This window comes from Pagrus pagrus, assembly GCF_965226575.1.
Source record: "Pagrus pagrus genome assembly, contig: HAP1_SCAFFOLD_79, whole genome shotgun sequence".
Classification (NCBI taxonomy): Eukaryota; Metazoa; Chordata; class Actinopteri; order Spariformes; family Sparidae; genus Pagrus; species Pagrus pagrus.
In genome coordinates, this window is record NW_028175384.1 from 83,543 (window position 1) to 103,680 (window position 20,138).

A 20,138-nucleotide genomic window follows, 5' to 3' on the forward strand; every position below is an offset into this window, starting at 1 on the left:
GTACCGGACGAGATCATCACAGACCAGGGGACCAACTTCACCTCCAGACTCCTGCAGCTCTTCCACCGGCACTGGGGATTTCGGCGATCAAGACCACCCCGTACCACCCTCAGACGGACGGCCTGGTAGAGCGCTTCATTCAGACCCTGAAGAAGATGCTGCAGAAGTTTGTGGCCGACACTGGGAGAGACTGGGACCAGTGGCTGCCCTACCTGCTTTTCGCCTACCGGGAGGTTCCCCAAGCGTCCACAGGGTTTTCCCCGTTTGAGCTTCTGTATGGCTGGGAGGTACAGGGGCCATTGGATCTGCTGCGGAAGACCTGGGAGTCTCCCGCAACCGGCACCAGTGACCGTGGTGTGGTCCAGTTCGTGCTGGAGATGAGGGACCGGTTGGCAAGGTACCGAGACGAGGCCGAGGTCAACCTTCGTGAGGCCAAGCAGACCCAGAAGGCGTGGTACGACTGACAGGCCAGGCACAGAGAGTTCCAGCCTGGCCAGAAGGTCCTACTCCTCCTGCCATCCTCCAACAGCAAGCTGCTGGCCAAATGGCAGGGCCCGTACACCGTCCTCAGGAAGATGGGCCCGGTGACCTACGAGATCCACCACCCGGACAAGAAAAGGGCAAAGCAGGTTTACCACGTCAACCTGCTGAAGGAGTGGAGGGAGGCTCGGGTTCCCGTGGCGTCTCTGCTGGTGACGGCGGTGGACAGCGCGGGGGAGGAGGAGTCTACCCTCGCCGACCTGAGCCAGTCTGCGGAGCCTGCTCTCGGGCACCTCTCTGCCGCCCAGTCCAGCCAGCTGTGCCAGGTGTTCCAGCGGGTCGCCAAGCTCTTCGCGGCCAACCCGGGGAAGACTGACCTCGTGGAGCATGTGGTCCGGCTGAAAGACAAGGGGCCGGTTCGTCAGAGGGCCTACCGGGTGCCCCAGCACCTGGTGGCCAAACTTCAGAAGGAGGTGGAGGAGATGCAGCGCTTGGGGGTGATCGAGCCGTCGCAGTCTGAGTGGTGTAGCCCGGTGGTCATTGTGGGGAAGAAGGACGGTTCCCTGCGCATCTGCATGGACTTCAGGAAGGTCAACGCCATGTCAGAGTTCGACGCCTACCCGATGCCCCGGATCGACGACCTGCTGGAGAGGATTGGTCGGGCTAGGTTCATCACCACCCTGGACCTCTGTAAAGGGTACTGGCAGGTACCCCTGGAAGCGTCCAGTCGTCCCTGCACAGCGTTCCAGACACCTGCTGGCCTCTTCCAGTTCACGGTGATGCCCTTCGGCCTACATGGAGCACCAGCAACTTTCCAGAGGCTGATGGACCGTGTCCTGCGGAGGTGTGAGGACTGCAGTGCTACCTACCTCGATGACGTGGTCATCTTCAGTGCCACCTGGGAGCAGCACCTGCATGATCTGGAGCGAGTCCTGGGCCAGATCCAGCAGGCAGGCCTGACGCTGAATCCAGCCAAGTGTCAATGGGCCTGGGAGGAGGCGAAGTACTTGGGGTACCGGCTTGGACGAGGGGAGGTCCGACCACAGGTGGACAAGGTCGAGGCCATCCGTAGCTGCCCACGCCCTCGCACGAAGAAGGAGGTGAGGTCCTTCTTGGGCTTGGCCGGCTGGTACAGGAGGTTCGTCCCACAGTTCGCCACCCTCGCAGCACCTCTGACAGCACTGACGGCGAAGGACCAGAGGAACCCGGTCATCTGGAACGAGGACTGCGAGGCGGCGTTCCAAGCTCTCAAGGCCTGTTTGTGCTCTTCGCCAGTTCTGAGGAGCCCTGACTTCAGCCAGCGGTTCCTGGTTCAGACCGATGCCTCAGCGGTGGGACTGGGGGCAGTCCTGGCCCAAGGTGAGCCTGGTGACGAGCGACCGGTGCTGTACCTGAGCCGGAAGCTGCTGCCACGGGAGACCAGGTACTCCACTGTGGAGAAGGAGGGCCTGGCCATCAAATGGGCCCTGGAGAGTTTGAGGTACTACCTGCTGGGGAGAGAGTTTGACTTAGAGACTGATCACAGGGCTCTGACCTGGATTAACTCCATGAAAGACCACAACAGTCGTCTCACCCGCTGGTACCTCTCTCTCCAGCCGTTCCAGTTCCAGATCCGACACCGAGCGGGCAAGACCAATGTTGTGGCAGACTATCTCTCCAGGTTGCCGCACATCGTCAACCTCGGGGAGGAGGGGGATAATGTGGCGGAGCGCTGTTGAACGCCCGTCATTTCCTGACCGGCGCGCTCTCTCTGTCAGAGAGTGCCGGTGGGGCGCGCTGCGCCCTCATTGTTCCGGCGGAGCCAAGCTCCTTATCACCTGTTTCCCCGCCGGCCGCATCTCGCGGTCCAGCAGTGACATAAACTTTTTACCCTGAACTCTGTTCTCCCCTCCGTGGGTCGTCGAGGGTGCACACTCGGCGCCTACGCGACACGTACACACACACACACACACACACACACACCTACACACACGCTCACCTGCTGTTGCTGCAGAGGTCTGTCTCGGGTTCACGGGCCGAACCGAGGCAGTTCCGGGCCACGTCATAAGTAGCGCACTGTGGCGCGCTTCCATGGGTCAGGTGACCATGGACTAAACTATGTGTGTTAATTGTTTTGAAATATTGTTAATGTATGTGTTCTGTGGGAAAAGTGGCACAGCTATATGAGGGGTTATTAGTGCCACAGTACTGGGGTTAGATTTAAAGGGGTTCTGTTAGTTTTGTGCTTTCCCAGATAGCATACGGATGTGGGCCACTTCAGGCAACAATCCGGCACTGTAGGCATTCTTCTGGCCCGCACAAAACAGATGTGAGCCTAAACTGGCCCATGTGGTAAATGCTACATTCGGCCCTTATATCACAAAACAGATATGGCCCATCTTTGGCAAATACGTGGCAGAGTAGGGAATGGTTATTCCTTAAGTGAACCAAGGCTGGGCCACATATGGTTCAGCACACGTGGCCCACCTTTGCTGAAACACATTTGGGCCAGTTTTGGGCAAAAGACGGCAAATTAGCATCGACTAATCTGGATGTGAGCCTAAAGTGGCCAACATATGAGAAAATACAAGTGGCCCACCTTTGCTGAAACACAATTGGGCCAGTTTTGGCCGAAAGACGGCAAGTAAGCATCGACTAATCTGGATGTGAGCCTAAAGTGGCCCACATGTGGTTTAGCACACGTGGCCCACCTTTGTTGAAACACATTTGGGCCAGTTTTGGCCGAAAGACGGCAAATTAGCATCGACTAATCTGGATGTGAGCCTAAAGTGGCCCACATGAGAAAACACAAGTGGCCCACCTTTGTTGAAACACATTTGGGCCAGTTTTGGCCGAAAGACGGCAAATTAGCATCGACTAATCTAGATGTGAGCCTAAAGTGGCCCACATATGGTTTAGCACACGTGGCCCACCTTTGTTGAAACACATTTGGGCCAGTTTTGGCCGAAAGACGGCAAATTAGCATCGACTAATCTGGATGTGAGCCTAAAGTGGCCCACATATGACAAAACGCAAGTGGCCCACCTTTGTTGAAACACATTTGGGCCAGTTTTGGCCGAAAGACGGCAAATTAGCATCGACTAATCTGGATGTGAGCCTAAAGTGGCCCACATATGGTTTAGCACACGTGGCCCACCTTTGTTGAAACACATTTGGGCCAGTTTTGGCCGAAAGACGGCAAATTAGCATCGACTAATCTGGATGTGAGCCTAAAGTGGCCCACATATGACAAAACGCAAGTGGCCCACCTTTGCTGAAACACAATTGGGCCAGTTTTGGCCGAAAGACAGCAAATTAGCATCGACTAATCTGGATGTGAGCCTATGTGGCCCACTTATGAGAAAACGCATGTGGCCCACCTTTGCTCAAACACAATTGGGCCAGTTTTGGCCGAAAGACGGTAAGTAAGCATCGACTAATCAGGATGTGAGCCTAAAGTGGCCCACTTATGGCTCCACACACGTGGCCCACCTTTATTGAAACACATTTGGGCCAGTTTTGGCTGAAAGACGACAAGTTAGCATCGACTAATCTGGATGTGAGCCTAAAGTGGCCCACATGTGGTTCCACACAGGTGGCCCACCTTTGTTGAAACACATTTGGGCCATTTTTGGCCGAAAGACGGCAAGTTAGCATCGACTAATCTGGATGTGAGCCTAAAGTGGCCCACATATGGTTCAGTAACATTGTGGGGTCCATACTTTGTGAAGTACAAATGTGCCAGGACAAGAAAAGACAAGACAAGTTAAGTTAAGTTAGTTTGCTTCTCTCATTGAACCGCTGTCCACTATTCAGGGTATAGGGGATAACAGGACCCAAATGCAGACTCAAATGGAACAGTTTATTATTTTAGAAAGAGGTAAATAAACAGGTAATCAAAGTCCAACAGAAATAAAGTAGCAACAAAAGAGCCAACGAGCCTAAGTCTCGGACAGGGGAAAAAACAAGGAATCCAAAGTGCAAAGTGCAAGTAGATATTCCTTTTTCGGTGGAAATGTTCCATGATGGGCATGATTGGCAATGTTGCAGCATGAACGACCTGCAATATTGATCCTTCACTCATTCTGGAAGAAGCTCGCCACTAATGGAGCCCCCGTCCAGCTTCTTTGCTGGAGCTTGAAGCAGTTAGAGGACTGAAGACTTTTAGGCCTGAACTGCCTTAATTGTGTTCTCCACTATGGAGGTGAGAATTTTATCCAAGCTAATGTCTATCATGAACAACACATCCCCATGGCAAGCCCGGATGTTGCACCCATGATACAAAGAGAAACAAAACCGTTCATAAAAATCTGAGAGAAAAAAGTTAACACAACAAGCGGATGGTGAATTCTGAGAGTTGTTATCCGTCTGATACCAGCAGGAATTACATACAGTAGGCATAGTCAAGTTTAACTTGTTCTTCTCTTAGTGCAATATTATCTGTCAGTATAAATAATATGCTGACTGTGATGAATTTGTTGTTTGTTGATGAAAGTTAATTTATAAAAATATATATATATTGACCAACAATTCTGTGTTTTCTCTGATTTGAGTATATGCATTTTCATGTGTGGCCAATGGAATGTCCTTCCAGAACTTATTCTACACTGAAAAAAGGAGACTGGCCAACTCTTGGATTTATGTCAGCATGTTGGGTGTATTGAACACAATTGCCTCATGTTTTAAAGTTAAACGTAACTATATAGTGTAGAAACTACATAATATGCAGAGAGGGTACATTAATTTGTTCAGATCATGTTGGGATGAAGTGAGTCAATAAAGTAGCGATGTTAATTATCGCGATACCGCACGCGATTTCGTCTTGCGCACTTTACAGTCACGTCCAAGAGCTCGCCGTACGGTCCGCCACGCCACGCCACGATTCGGTCGGTAAGTCTGGATTTTCTGATTAAATATTGTCGAAATCTCAGCCAAATGTAGTTTAATGTCTTGAGAGTCACTACGTAACGTTAACGTTGAACTAAGTGAGTTCGGTAAAGTCCCATGAGCTTATTTGCTCGCGCTATTTTATCACTATGTTTTATTTGAATTTGTTTTTTGAGCGGGAGCCGTCCATGTTACATTCAACTTAACTTTGCGGCGCTCCTTAGTCTTCTGTTTGAATTGGTTTGCCAACTGACTGTTCAGTTACATTGTGTTAACTAGCTAACACACTAGCTAACACCGCTGATGACAAAGCTAATGTCATCAGCGGCATTAAGCTAGCGACCCCCCTCCCCCCAAACACCGTGTAATGAGAACATGAGCAGAAGGAGAGGAAATTCAAACAAAAAAGGACACATTAACTGGTGTGCGTCTGCTCTGTCTGAGCAGTGGTAGCAATAATCACGTAGCCATGGCCTGCCACTGCCTAATGTTCATAATGGCAACTTAACTTTTTCTTGGATACAAGCTGCTGGCTTTGCACAGTCAGCCCAGTGTTTGAACATGGAACATGATTAGTCTCTGTTCTCATCAGAGAAGAATCACATTAATTATTTGATATTTTACAATGGTTTATGCAGTGTACCTAAATAAAGTTGCCGGTGAGAGTACATCTAATGTATGTTTATTAAAATACAGTTTTCATAATGCCTAGATAATGCCTCATAATGCAAACTCAAGTCTGCATATCACCTGGAGTCAGCTGATGGATCATGGGCTCAAGTTTTTGTGGTGAGACCAGGATGTTGTATTTGCTCTTATTATTACCGTAATTAGTAGTAATTAGTAGTAGTTAATGCATTACAGATTTTAATGAATCCCTCAGCACATGCATACACAGACACTGGCCACCTCATTAATACATCTGTGGTATCTTATACGACAACTCTGTCATAGGTTCAACTTTTACCTGTATATATTGTCAGACAGGTGATTAATGTAATTAATTTAGCTAAAGCCTTAATTTAGGCTTGGACTTTTGTCTGTGTATTTTTAAAATGTGTCCTGCTCAAACTGTTTTTCCAGGATCTCCAACCCTACCTTTAATCCTTCTTTGTTTTTACTTCCACAGTGAATGGTGCTAGAAGTGTTCCAGTGACAGAGTGAATGTGGCAATGCAAGACCTGCCCTTCAGTTTTTCCAAGTAGGTCCCATATTCTGAAGTACTATCGAGTCAGACATAGACATTATGGGAATAACAATCGTATTCCATGTGTGCATGCAAGCTGCCCATGCACTTTTAGAACGTGGAATGCATTGTTAATTCATTTGAATAGATGTTATTAAAACTAGTCGTCATCAGTCAGAGAAATGTACATTTAGTTGCCATTTGTGTCCTTGTAAGGATCTTGTGTCTGAGAGGGATTACTGGACTCACGTTAATGCACATTTGAAGATAAATGAGGTTGTAACGTGCATGTTCTTGGATTGCAAATTTCAAACAAACATCTTAGGATCTTTTAAATCCCACAAGAGCAGAAAACACAGGTCTTTTTCACTAAAAGATTTTAAACCAGGAATTGTAGCATCAGCCACCCTCGCTTCCCCAGAATCTGCTTCAAATACGTCTGATGATGACATTGGTGAGGATGCTCAACCAGGTAGCAGTACTGGTGTTCTAAATGACCACCCAGATGTAATCGAGCACAGTTTGGCAGCAGCTTTTATGTTTTTTTTGTGATGCTCCCATGATCAGCAATGTACAAGAGAGATGGCCAGCTCTTTTTGATGCAATGGAGGTAATTTAAAAAATGATGCCCTGACTAGTTGTGTCATAGATATGGTGTTCATGTGAGAACCTGTGAGTACTGATTCCACTGAAAGGACCCAGTCATTTTTATCATGCATTCACTGTCACTGCACTGCACTATGAGAAATGTATCTTTTTTTATATCATCTCCGGAGATTATATAACGTCCAGTCCATAAAGGTCAGGTCCAAACAGGTAGTTTTACTGTTGGTTTTTAGATACTGGTGTCACATGCTGACTGTTTAAAAAAGTCAGAGTTTTTGTCTTTGATCACTTTCTTCTGTGCTACTGAAAATTTGAGTTCAAATATCTCTATTGTCTTTGTTATAATTCTTAAGGATGACATTGATGCCGGAAGGGAGTCCCTCATTAAAGGACTCTGCATCTATCTGAATGAGAATCCCGACGTCTTGGTGCAGGAGTACATGGTGGGTGTTTTGTGAGTAGATTGTGGCTTTGCTACATTTCCAAACGTATTCAGTTAACCCTGTGATCCTACTTGGACCGTTTAGGTCCATTTGCCATCTTTATCACCTTGGCAAAGTGATTCCAGTGCTGAGATTAAAAACAAATGGTCCAAACAGTCCATTTTTTCTCCATAATCCCCCATTATGAAAGTGAAAAACCACCTATATTGACCCCTCTGCCACAGAGTGAAAAAATATTGTTTCTCTTACATTAGGGATTACACTAGTGTGAAAACACTTCAAATTTGTGAATCTAGTGAAAGAAGGAAAAATCCACCATCTTCTTACACTGCACTGACCCTCATCTGACAAGGGCAGAATTGGGACTGGGATACAGCCCTGGAGTAAATCAAGGTTAATAATAAAAAATCATCCAGGAACATGAAAACAACTTCCAGAAGAAATGAGGACGAGAATTCAGTCTTTACATTAGCTTGAAGGCTCTTCTTCATTTGATCTGGAATTTGTTATGTCTGTATTTTATTTTTTCTCTCAGAAATTGACCATGAATGGCAGCATGGCAGGGCAATCTTTGGCTGTAGTAATCTGCTATGCTGCTTACATGGGTTTAAATAAACTATTGCATTAGAATTGCTGCATTCAAAAGCATCAATTTTTTTATTTTATTTATTTATTTTTAAAAAGCTTCAAGAAATGTTTTATCTTTAACCAGGACATGACTGAGGCCACTGCACTGAGTGCCATTGAGAAAACGACAGTGGGAATATGTCACCAGAGAGACGCCAGGCAATGACTTTTCTGATGTTGGCATCATCATCGAGGGTGTGGTGGTTCTTCAAGATCTGGATAATGTAGCCCTTGCAACAGCCTTCCTCACTGAAAAAAGTGAGACTTTGGATCAACTTAAAAAAATTACTGTAATTTGTTACACCTAAATTTATTAGTTTTTCACAAATTAAATTTATGATTTGGTTGAACACGTAAATTTTGATTTAATGTAAATTAATTTTGTATTTTAAGACAAAGCAAAAAATTTGCTTTCAATCAAAGTAAAAACATTAATCATTACAAGACCATAAACTATTTTTTTTACTCTTTTACAACTTATTTTTTTAATTTGGGAAAACCTAATATTTACCATTACATCCAATTATTAAATTTACTTTGGATAAAACTACTTGAATTGCTGTAATTCTGTTACACGCAATTTTTTTAATTTTTCTCAAGTTAAATGTCTGATTCAGTCCAAAGTATTTTTTTAATTATCCATAAACAATATATTTTCTTTAGTCACAAGCCAAAGTATTACTTACTTAGATATACAATGATGTTTTTTGCCTTTTTAAAAACTGATATATCACCATAAACAAAATGTAATTCTCTATAATATAGGACTAGAATTCACTGCACTGATTAACTTAAGAGAAAACTTAAAAACAGGAAAATTCTCTTCAAAAGACCATTTATTTTTGATGACTTTGAAATAGGCATCACCTCAAACTCACAATCAGCAGCCAGGAAAGTATGCGTTTTACACATAAAAAACAAAACTTGTAAAACATCAATTAACATGCGTATCTTAACATGTATAACTGGTTGTACTCTTCTTTAAAACTTGAGATGAAAGGGAACAGCCATTAAGTTTAGACTTAACAGAGATAGAGTTTAACAGTCTATCTAATAAAATCTTTGCTATCCTTTGACAAAAAGGTATGAATATCATTCTTTTGAACCATTATAAATGCAAGGAAGTCACAAAAAAAATAAACCAAGGATACACACAGTTGCTATGGATGCAATTATGAACAACGGCAGTTCAAGAAAAAAAAAAGGAGCCATTACTAGTGCTCTTGCTGATCATTCTGAATTTAGCATCATTCACATTTCAATGTTAATATCAGTGCCACAATATTTCTACAACAGAAAGAATTCTGTTAACAGAGAATACCAGAAATTAAAGCCTGTTTTGAATCAAAGCTGTTTTTTCTCTTATTTATAAGGACCCCTAACATTATCCTGGGATGTATTTGAACACAAGCACTTAAAACAGATCAACATCCTGTATCCAAATGTCTTTCTTTGAGCAACCCCATATTTAGAGCTTGACACTGAGACTGCACACTCTGCGTGTCATTTTCTTTGGCTCTATCTCCATGAATATTTTCTGCAGTGCATCGAAAGTGTGTTTGAGCTCACCTGGATAGCTCAAGTTTAGAGCATATATGAAGCCAAATAAGAGGGCACAACCATGTGCAACTGATGGCAGTTCATTAAGCACCTCCACACCTTCTATGATGATGCCTACGTCACGTGGTGGCTGCAATGGATCCTCCTCCTCTCTGATGACAAACACAGCCATTGTGCACTGTTGGAGCTCTCTTTCGGCGTCATCCTTCTCACCAACCTGACAAAAGACAAGACATTTATTGTATAAAAGGCTACTCTGTATGTATGCACACAAGTTTGTCTCCCTTTTGTGTAGCAGGGAGTGATTTAATCATACAGCAGAAGACCAAAAGACTTTTTCTCTCATCTGTAGCAAAGTTTTAGTGGACAGTTACTCATAGTTTCTGCCTGTGATTATAGATATTTTCCTTTGGAAGGGTGTTCTTGTGATACTCTGAGTGTCAGGTGAATAAAGAAGTACCATACTTAGTAGATATGTCGGGGGGGGAAAGTAGTTTTGTTCCAGTGTTCCTGCAGTGACCTCCTTGTTCTGTGCATAATGGGTGCTGGTCAGTGCAAAAATAAGTAGCCTGTTGCAAATGTGCGCCTGGTTCTTATAAACGCTCGAGCTCCAAGATGATTTACTAGTTTCACTAGTTTTATTTTTATTCCGTTTACATTTATGACTAACCGTCATATTACTAAAGTTATCTTCTGTGTCCATTGCGGCCGTGGCCCGTCTGTCAGAGCCGCGGAGCACGGTGCTGCAGTGTTGTTTGGACACTTTCAATCCCAGAGTGCATCGGTGCATACCCACAATGCATTGCGCGATGTCAAAAATGGCGGTATTTGCGTAACGGGTTACTGGGAGCAGATGTGCACTTTGAGAGCACTTGCAGATGGCGCTTTTGGACCTTATAACTCACCTTTTTGACTAATATTTGTTGATACTTCAGTTAGGATTGTCTAAAGCTTAATAGAATAATGCAAAACTTCTTACCAGAAACTCCTTGATGAGTTTTTGTACATCTTCCCCAAGGTAAGGGATGAGGCACTTCAGCAGACACTCTCTCCTTAGGCTTACATCAAGGCTCTAGGTAAGTGCAAACATAAACAATAAAAATTCATACTGTTGAACTGTGCAACTTGACTGAAGATGCAAACATGAAAATGCATCAATGGGAACTTAGACTTACAGTAATTGTCCAGTAATCAAACAAATGGATTTGCGCAAACGTCAAGATGCACATTGTGCTTCTTACAACATGTAATCCAACTCCACAATCAAATGTGATGACAATATGAGACAATAACACAATTGCTTCTATTTACAATGTTACTATTTATGTGATGTAAGGTGAGTTTTGCAGTATTACAGTAAGTATACACCTGATCAAGAACTTTAAGCACATCCCGGGTCTTCTCCCTGACAGCTCCTCCCTTGTTCCTGATGATCTCAATCAGCTTGCTGTGGTGCTTGTCCAAGGAGGCCAGGAATCGTGGTTGAAGTAGCCAAATCATTTACATCAAAACTTGAATCATCCAGGTCCTCTCTATTTACGTCTGAGGGCTCAATATCAATCTGGACACTGTCATGGATTTCGACTGAAAGACCTCCGCTTGACCCCTGTTTCACAAGTATTTCAGGCTTTAAGTCATTTACTGTGTAATTCTTATGATTTCTGCTTCTGTGAGTTCTAAATGAACCATAAATATTTGTTCTGTACGAACAACCCTTAAACACACAATCAACTGTTTCACTGTTTTTCAGATGCTGAGCTATATGTTGAAAATAGTCTGTTAAAGTTGAACGTTCATTGATGTGGCATAAGAGACATTTAAATGTGGTCAAGTCAGTTTCAGTTTGTGATGATGGCTGATGAGATCTTGACAAGTGGGTCAAAAGTGCCTTCCAAGTTTTGCAGGTACATGGGCAGTTTAAATGGATGCATGGGTAGGAGTGGTGGCGTCCATAATGTCTGTGCTCAAGCTTGTAATGTTTAAGAAGCTCAGATCTTCGTGAGACACAGGCGCCACAGTCTTTGCATTTCCACATTCATTGGAAGACTAGAAAAGAAAAAGAAGACCCACCTTACCCATTTAACACTTAATGCAATTAGTAAAATGCCACATGGTAGATGGTTCATTTGCATTTAATCTAACAAAGCAGTTGTTTATCAAGTTACTTCCTAAGAAGGAAAGCAGCACCCCTAAAAGCTAGTAGTTATTCATTTCATTATATTAATTCAGAGTATTTTAAAACTAGTATTGAAATGTAAATCTTATGAATTAATCACACCATCCTGAAAATCTGCAGACACCACTATAGCTAATTCAACAGCTGGCATAAGTGCATGGCCATAGTGTATGAGACACAAAAAACTATGATTTATTTCTTGCCACAATAGCTGCAATCAATCTTTTAACTTAAACATTTTTACTTCCCTTTTTAACATTATTTAAAGCTGTATTAAATTGTTTTCCTTTTTATTGTTATTGTCTGATGAAACTGAAGTTATTTCTGTTTGCAATTAGGGAAATATAACAAATAAAAAAATGTCAATGACACTAATGTCACTTAAACATCCATTAAAATAATTTCCACAGTTGTTCATTTACGGACTTACCAACTGCAATCTTTTCAGGAGCAAACCTGTAACAGAAATGGAAGATTTCACATTTAGTTTTTTGTTGGGACAGTTAGTATTGTCCATGATTGTCACTACAGACTCCAATTTATTAGACCTTAGGCATTCTGGTATTGTACTATACTGGATTATACTGACAGATGAGAGAATGTAATTATAAACCCTTCCTCTTCTGTGGATCCTTTGATACTGGGTCACAATTTATTTACTCTGCACACTATTTTATTTTTTGGGGGGAAAAACATGGCTTCAAATATGTCCCATTCATAAACAATCAGGGGGGGGGTGTTATGTGAGACCTGAGCCTGCAATCCTCAATTCTTGGCTCAATGTGTGACAAACATAGCCTCAAATCATCCTCGATTTGTGCACGTTTGCAGTATTTTGTTTTGAGTGCAGTCATTTTTGAGAATCCTGCCTCACACAAATATGTCGATCTGCAAATCATCTGCAAATTGAAGTAATCATCTTGAACATTTACAAAAGTAAAACAAAAAATAAAGTACCCCTACATCTCTGGGTTCTTTGATATTATTTCCATTTCCATTTATGGCAATGTGGCAACAAAACCAGATGCTTTAGCTTTAGCCATTTTTCTAGTGACAAAACAAGAGTATTTTAGCCAAAGGCAAACCGACTAACAAGACAAGTCCATATTACTGCGCTATTTTTCTGTGAAATAAATTTGAATGTTTTAAAAATTTGGGTCACGACTTGATGATTAAGAAAAAAAAAATGTCTTCCTGAAGATAGACCATTTGATAACCACTGTATAGTATCCCTAGGCCATATCTGTCAACTAACACAAGCTTACTCAAAGTTATCATTGATGCTGAGGTCCTGACCAGAACCAGCTGACCAGAACCAACATTATGCCACAGTTACAACTGTTTCATAAACTCACTGGAAATCCCTCCAGGGTCTGACTGACAGCTGTCACCACTTTGGTTTTCCCATCCTTATCTAACAAAAGTCACTATCTGTACAGCAAATTAATACGGTTGTTTTGATACAAGGAATCAGTCAGCTAACTTAGCATCGACACAGATATGTTGCCTAGCTAGCTAGGACTTACCTCTCTCATTCCTCCTTGCTGCTTTATCCCTGCTGAGCGAATAACTTTCTGATATCCATCAGGAGTAATACTGTTTTAGTCAAATCGAAATCAAAATAATATATTTAGCAAGTTGTTGTCGGCTAACGTTAGTACCTCATGCAGCTGCTTCACAGCGTGCCTCTCTCTCTCTCTCTCTCTCTCTCTCTCTCTCTGACTCAGAAGTCGCTACACGTGAATAAATTACCATATTAAGTAGCCATGTGCACATTGTGTATGTGGAGTGAATAGAGTAGCAATTATATTAAGTAGCTATGTGCTCATTCCGTAGCCTATGCTATGTAGACTTAAAACTCTGAAGTTAATTTTTTTACTGGTCAAATCTTTACTGGGGCACTGCAGATCAATTCTGGGGCACTGCACTGAAATCTGTCTGGTGATGTGGCTGCTGCAGAGCAATACCTGCTTTAAAGTCAGTGTCTCCAAACACCACAAAAGTCTCCAAGGACACCAGTTAAAGTCCCTAGATTTATCGCTTGTGGCGTTTGACAAAACATTTCGACATTGAGGGTGATTCTCGTGATTTTTTTTTTTTTTTTTTTTTTCCTTCCATCCTGTAGCATACTTGCTAAACGTGGCCGGGTAGACCCACTCCCTTTTCTAGTTTACCATATTCAAGTATTATCACAACTTACCCTACACCGCGGACTGGAGTTTCACGGTCTTCGCCTCTCACTCGGCTGCAGATACAGCACTACGTGTGTCTGCGAAGTGTGGACCTGACTGCAGCCCACCTGAGAAAAAAAAAAGTGGCTCCCATTTCTAGTTGTCCTCATTCAAGCCTTATCACAATAATTTACGCTTATTCTTTCATAACGCGACTTCACAATAATATTAACAACATTAACTTCGCACTTGTTAAACACAGGCAACGAGAACTACGTAGTTGTTGCTAATGTTTCTGCAACCGACCTCGTTTAGCTAGCATGTGCGTAGTGCACAAAATTCAAAGCCAGTCTTTAAGATAATGTCAGTTGTTCACTCTGCCACTGACCATAAATGTACACGGAAAGCGCGTGTTGCACTAAAACAGCACAGTTTTGAATTCTTACCTTGTTTTAACGAGTTTTCCACACAGGACAGACAGTCCACTCTTGCCGTCCGCACTTGATGCGAGGAAACAACAATGGCGGACTTCAACGTCGAAAAGAGCGGTCTGACGTGACGTCAAATGGTCACGTGACAGGAAAACGTTTGGTTTGAAGTGAAAATACCATTTGAGTAGAAGTGTTTTTTTTAATTTTGTCCACAGGTAGTGACATTTGCTTTGAAGCAAACTGAAATTATCAGGTTTAAACATGAACGCACAATTTTTCATTAGACCAATTTAAAAATACACTTTAAAGGAATGACACAGTGGTTTCACTTTTTTCAGTGCTTGTTCACTGTTGATTTGTATTACAGTAGAACAGTAATGTCAGTTCAATTCTTTACCTACTGTCACTGCAGTGAAATTAGACATTTTATTTTGAAAGGTTACTAGTGGTACAGGCAACCATCTTCAGAGAACAATACAAACAATCTGTTTTTAGGCCTCCATTGTAAAATTGTGTAATTGACACTAGACTATAATACGAACATGTAAAATGAAAATAACGTGTAGTATTTACGCTACCAAATAGTATTGGAGTAAAAGTTATTGAATAGTGTTGAAATGAAGTGATGAAATTGTGAAGGATTTAAATGTTCCAAGAGCTCAAATTACTTTATCAAAACATGTTTTAATCACACTGTATCAACACAAAATATACAGGTTTATTGAACATGAATAACTTGTGTTAATTTAACTCAATTGTTTAAGTTGCTGCCAAAGCAAAACATCTGTGTGCAACCAATGTCCACCATTGAATTAAGTTAATCCAACATGTTCCTTTTTTCAGTGTATGTACAAATCCCTACATGTTCTCATGCTTGTCAAAGCGCTGGTTACTGAGGAAGCGAGTTTGCACACATTGTTGAGTTACATGTGTGTATACGTGTCTGGTTATTAATATGTGTATGAATGTGGTTATTAGAGGAGGATAGTTGGACTGTTATCTGTTTGAATGTGTGATAAGAGTAAGAGAGTATGTGCTGTTGTGCACTTCATGATTTGGTGCTCTTTGTTCCCTGCTTTTACTAGTGTATTCTGTCTATTTTTAAAATATTATGGTCATCATGTCACTCATATTTCAATGATTTTAATACTGTATCTGCTTTAACTTTACCTGCCCAGGGACTACAGGCGGAACTATAACCTGGCTCAAAGCATCTCTTCTTGTCTTACAAGATTAATGTTTTTTTGTGCATTGTCCCTGTTTTAAATAAATAAATTCAATTCAATTCATTAAATTCACAACATACTGTACATTCCTTGACCGAGTGTGCCAATAAGAGCATAGCCTAGGCCAAGAGTGACAGTTCATTTGTGAACAGAAACCGCTCCCACCTGCTCTCTGTGTCACATAGAAAATGACTGGCAGGTCGACATTGGAAAATGTATTGACCTACATTTACCTGAACATATCACCCACAGTGACAGTGTTTTTTTGTTTTTTTTGTTTTTTTATTAAGTCAACGCTATTAAGTCTGTAAGGATCGTATCTTTATTCAAACTCTACTTTCCGTTATGTTTTTTTCCGCTTTAAGTTGGAGTTTTCCAAATTACGAGTCTTTTGAATGCATCATATTCGAATTGACGAAAGGGAGCAAGGGAGCAAAAAGTGCGCGAGCCGGAGATCGAGGAGAGAAGTCACGGTGAGGTGAGTCCCTGAACGAAAAATAAATGAATGAATTTCTGTGGGAAACATTCAGCTCTTATTGTTGGAACTTCACATTGTTTTGTCAGGTTGCCAGTGCTGCGAAAAATGTTAGCTAGTTAACATTCAGTTTTTATACAAGGTTAATATGACCAGGCAGCAGGGCTCGAAATTAACGATGTCCCGGCGGGGACCATAAAAATTCCTGCTGGGACACACTTATATTTTGTCCGGGACAATTACGGGACAGTGAAAAAAAAAATGTCAAACGCTCACTCTCAAACAAAATGCTCAATTCCCTCCTCCGTATATCATTGCATTTCCCTGAGGTTGAGGACTATAATGCAGAGCAGGCAGTTGAGAAGTGGTGGCAAAGTGGTCAGAGAACATGCCGACCCATGTTCAACGACTCTGTGTGAGACAAGAAAAATAAATCTCTGTGGCAGTGAACTTTCCCTCCAGAAAACAGCATCCCTCCCCGCGAGTGAAATAGTCAGACAGCGTCCTGTTTACTGATGGTGATTATGTAATTTTGTACGAAAAACGTAACTTTGTCACTTTCCAGGCTGTTTGGTGGGTCAGGATCTCAATCACAACACATTATAACAGCATCCATATGATTATAACAGTCAGAGGGTACATGTTTAAACACATGCCGCTGAAAGCCCCACTAGGATTCAGAGAAGCACAGTACAGAAGCACAGAATGTGTTGCTGCCGTTATTACTGGTACCGGTGCCGCGTCGAGTCTCCCTGATCCTCTCCCCAACACACAGCCGCTTCTAGCCGCAGCGGCAACCTGAGCGGGGTCGCTCTGCGAACTACGGCGCCGCGGAGCTACAGGCCCCGGTCTTCCTACTCCTCTCCCCCACATACAGCACCCTGTGCTGGGTCGCCCAGAGCGACGAGTCTCCCTCCAGCTCTGGAGCTCTCCACGGTGCTGCTAATGGCGGCTTCTCATCGTCTTTCAGACCTTAGACCATAGCTTTAAGTAATACAATTAATTAAAAATGCTGATAGTCTAATACTCGTTATAAAATACTTATAATACAACAACATATACACCCAATCACATTTTATAAGGCACCAGTTTAAAGCTGCCATTCTTAAATTGCTCTGTTTGCTTTGAAGAAGACATACTCTGTGCCGAAATGTCAGCAACCTGCACCATAATAAAAATATCTAAAACTATGTGCTTCACCATCTTCTCCAGCTATTTATCTGCCCCCTGCTCTAAGATGCACCAGTCTGCAATCAGTTCGTCAGCTGAAGGCGAGAGTTTTCCTCCTACAATTTTAGTAATTGGCTGGTCATGGCTAGACTGTTTTCAAACTACATTCATTGCTGCCCAACTATGGGCAGGATATAGCATGTCATGCAGTTAGCCATTTCTCACCATTGTGTGCAATCTATCCAAAGCTTTACAGTTTTCTCAATTTTTAGGAACGGTCAGAAACAATCAATTGACGGCCACTGCAACAGACCAGGAGGTGGAGGCTTATATAAAAAGGTGGCTTCATCTCGCTGGAGACAGGGATGGTGGGAGGAGAGAGAGAGAGGAGAAAAGGCGTGCCACACAGCTCGCACGTAAGTCAGCTACAATACCTATTTTGCAATATATGTGTGATACTGTTCTACAGCAGAAATCAAGATGAAGCTGTCAGCATATGTAAAAAAAAAACGAGCGCAAAGTACAGAACAAATCTCCCCAATTCTAAATGAGCAAATACAATTAAAAAAGGCAGTGTTGTGATTTTTGCCATTTTTTCCGCTATGGTCACTTAGGAATTAGAAGCTTGTTCAGCCACCATGCAGCAAGCATAGCCATTTTCTTGTAAATGTAAAGATTTCACTTGGCAGTGGTGGGACAGTAATGTAAACTGTAACTGGAATTGTCACCCATTGCCTTTCTTAAAAGCCAGTACATGGGTCTGAAAAGTAGGGAAATCACATTTCAGTTAGAAACACATCTTTAATGAAAACTGTATTTGACTTTAGTATAATATTCTATCTACAAAATAAATTAATGAATATGAAGCAACAGCTGAAATATATTTTTAAATATATTAATATTACATGCCATCTCCCTGCTAAATTGAGCTGGAATGAAAGAACCCCCTATCAAACACAAAAACATACTTCTAATGTTAACATGAGTGGATGAAGTTTTGAGTCTTAAGATGTGGTCTTATCTAACCTCAAACTTTTCCCTTTACTGCTGCATTCATGGTCTTCAGCTCCACCATGTGGGCAGGTCTGATGTAACTACACAGCGATTGTGTGAGTGAGGCTAGCTGACTCATTGTCATCTCAGACTTGATATGTGATAGGTTTAATATGTAGGATGGAGTTGCTTCCAACTGAGAGCCTCAGCCATGTTGCAATGGAATATAATACTTACCTTGGCATAATATATAAAGAATAAACCAGGACAGAGAGACCTCACCTCAACTTTTATCCCAACTCTCTCCTCTTGTGAGGGCTTTTAGATCTGAGTATGGCCCCAGTGTTCCGCCAGAGCACCGTGCCATAGCACACAGACCTCTGGTCCAGTAAATGTCCAGTTTTGTGGATACCTATTACGCACCACCAGACTGACAGCTATCTTGGGGGTCCCCATGGAGAGTCATTAAAGAGGAAATATTCAAGATTTTTACCTACTTTTTACTTAAAGCAGAAGTAAGCGATCCGGTCGTTTTGGCTAACTTCCTGTCAGCGGATGGAGTTAGCAGTCCCCGCCCTCTTCCCTACGTCAACACATGCGCGTGCATCCCTTGGCTGCACACACAGAGAGGACCGCCCCTTTATGCCGTTCTCTCTCCTCATTGGATAAAGGTTGTAGGATACAAGGAAAGTTTTCTCCTCGGCTTACAGCAGAGCAGGGTGACTGACAGACCCGTGTTTCGGACCAAACACTCTATATAAGTGATTGCTGTCGGAAGATATAACTATATAAGACTTATATTAACACAAACATTCCGCTTACTTATGCTTTAATGAAACAGCTTCAGAGTAATGTTGCTGGCTTGTTCCAGGGAGAATGGAGGCTCTCTGCCTTCCACCTAGCGTCACTTGGCTGAAAACCAACCTTGTAAGATCAGACCCTCCGACCCAGTATCCCAGCTCTCGTGCTGGCAGCATCATGACACACCAAAACACCCTGTATCCATTATCTTTTTATGAAAGGATAGAACCACACAAATACACACATTGCAACATGTATATGATATGCTCCATTAATTGCATTATGGCTGGCTTCAGTGAACCAACAAATGCTGAGGAAAGGTTAGCAAAATAGCAAAAAATCAAATGGCTGTGCACTATTCCCCTTTAACATGAAGACAAACTCAAATATACATTATGTTTTATTACTGTAACTTCAGGTTAAATGTGAAGTTTGTCAGAGTGTTTGATGAACACAATATTGTATAACTTTATATCACTTTACAGGGCCTTTTTTGTTTGGTCTCCTGATAAGGTTTTGTGTTTTGCACTGCAACCATATACAGTAACCACAGTACTGCTTTACTGAGTCAACAAAATATGTTCTTTTGTGCATTTCTTAAAGGGCCAGATGAAGAGGAGACAATGGTGGGGCCATGAGTGAGCGTGTTCCGCAACAGTGTTCCGCAGTCAGAATTTTCATGTTCATCTTCATGTTTGTTTTGTTTGTGTTGTGTTGTTGTTTGTGGCACATGTTAAAAAAATAAAATAGTTCTCTACTGTTCACAAGTTGTTTCTCGTGTCTGGTTTTTTCTTCAATTCTTCAGTAGGTATCTTCATCTTTGACTGAGACCAACAAGACTGGACCATTGCCACCATTTAACACAGTATCTGGAGGTACCATAATGACATGTACAGTAGCCACAAATTCAGACCAGTTCTGGTTTAT

At 42.4% G+C, this 20,138-nt stretch overlaps 1 protein-coding gene and 2 long non-coding RNA genes across 3 annotated transcripts in view; 1 reads left to right on the forward strand and 2 right to left on the reverse strand.

The window, feature by feature from the left end:
- The window catches only part of LOC311253940 (uncharacterized protein), a 32,502-nt gene extending 15,510 nt beyond the window's left edge, over positions 1–16,992 (reverse strand). The window contains exon 1 of the mRNA XM_084384390.1: positions 16,980–16,992. The gene's annotated coding sequence lies outside the window, so the exon portion shown is untranslated. The remainder of the gene's footprint in view (positions 1–16,979) is intronic.
- Positions 9,027–14,761, reverse strand: LOC311253939. The gene is made up of 6 exons (XR_014622074.1): positions 14,562–14,761; positions 14,145–14,243; positions 12,375–12,400; positions 11,137–11,814; positions 10,748–10,840; positions 9,027–9,985 (listed from the first exon to the last, which is right to left on the reverse strand). It is a non-coding gene; the product is annotated as an uncharacterized lncRNA (long non-coding RNA).
- Positions 16,179–19,972, forward strand: LOC311253941. The gene is made up of 3 exons (XR_014622076.1): positions 16,179–16,250; positions 17,690–17,833; positions 19,815–19,972. It is a non-coding gene; the product is annotated as an uncharacterized lncRNA (long non-coding RNA).
- Positions 19,973–20,138: the final 166 nt, after the last annotated feature.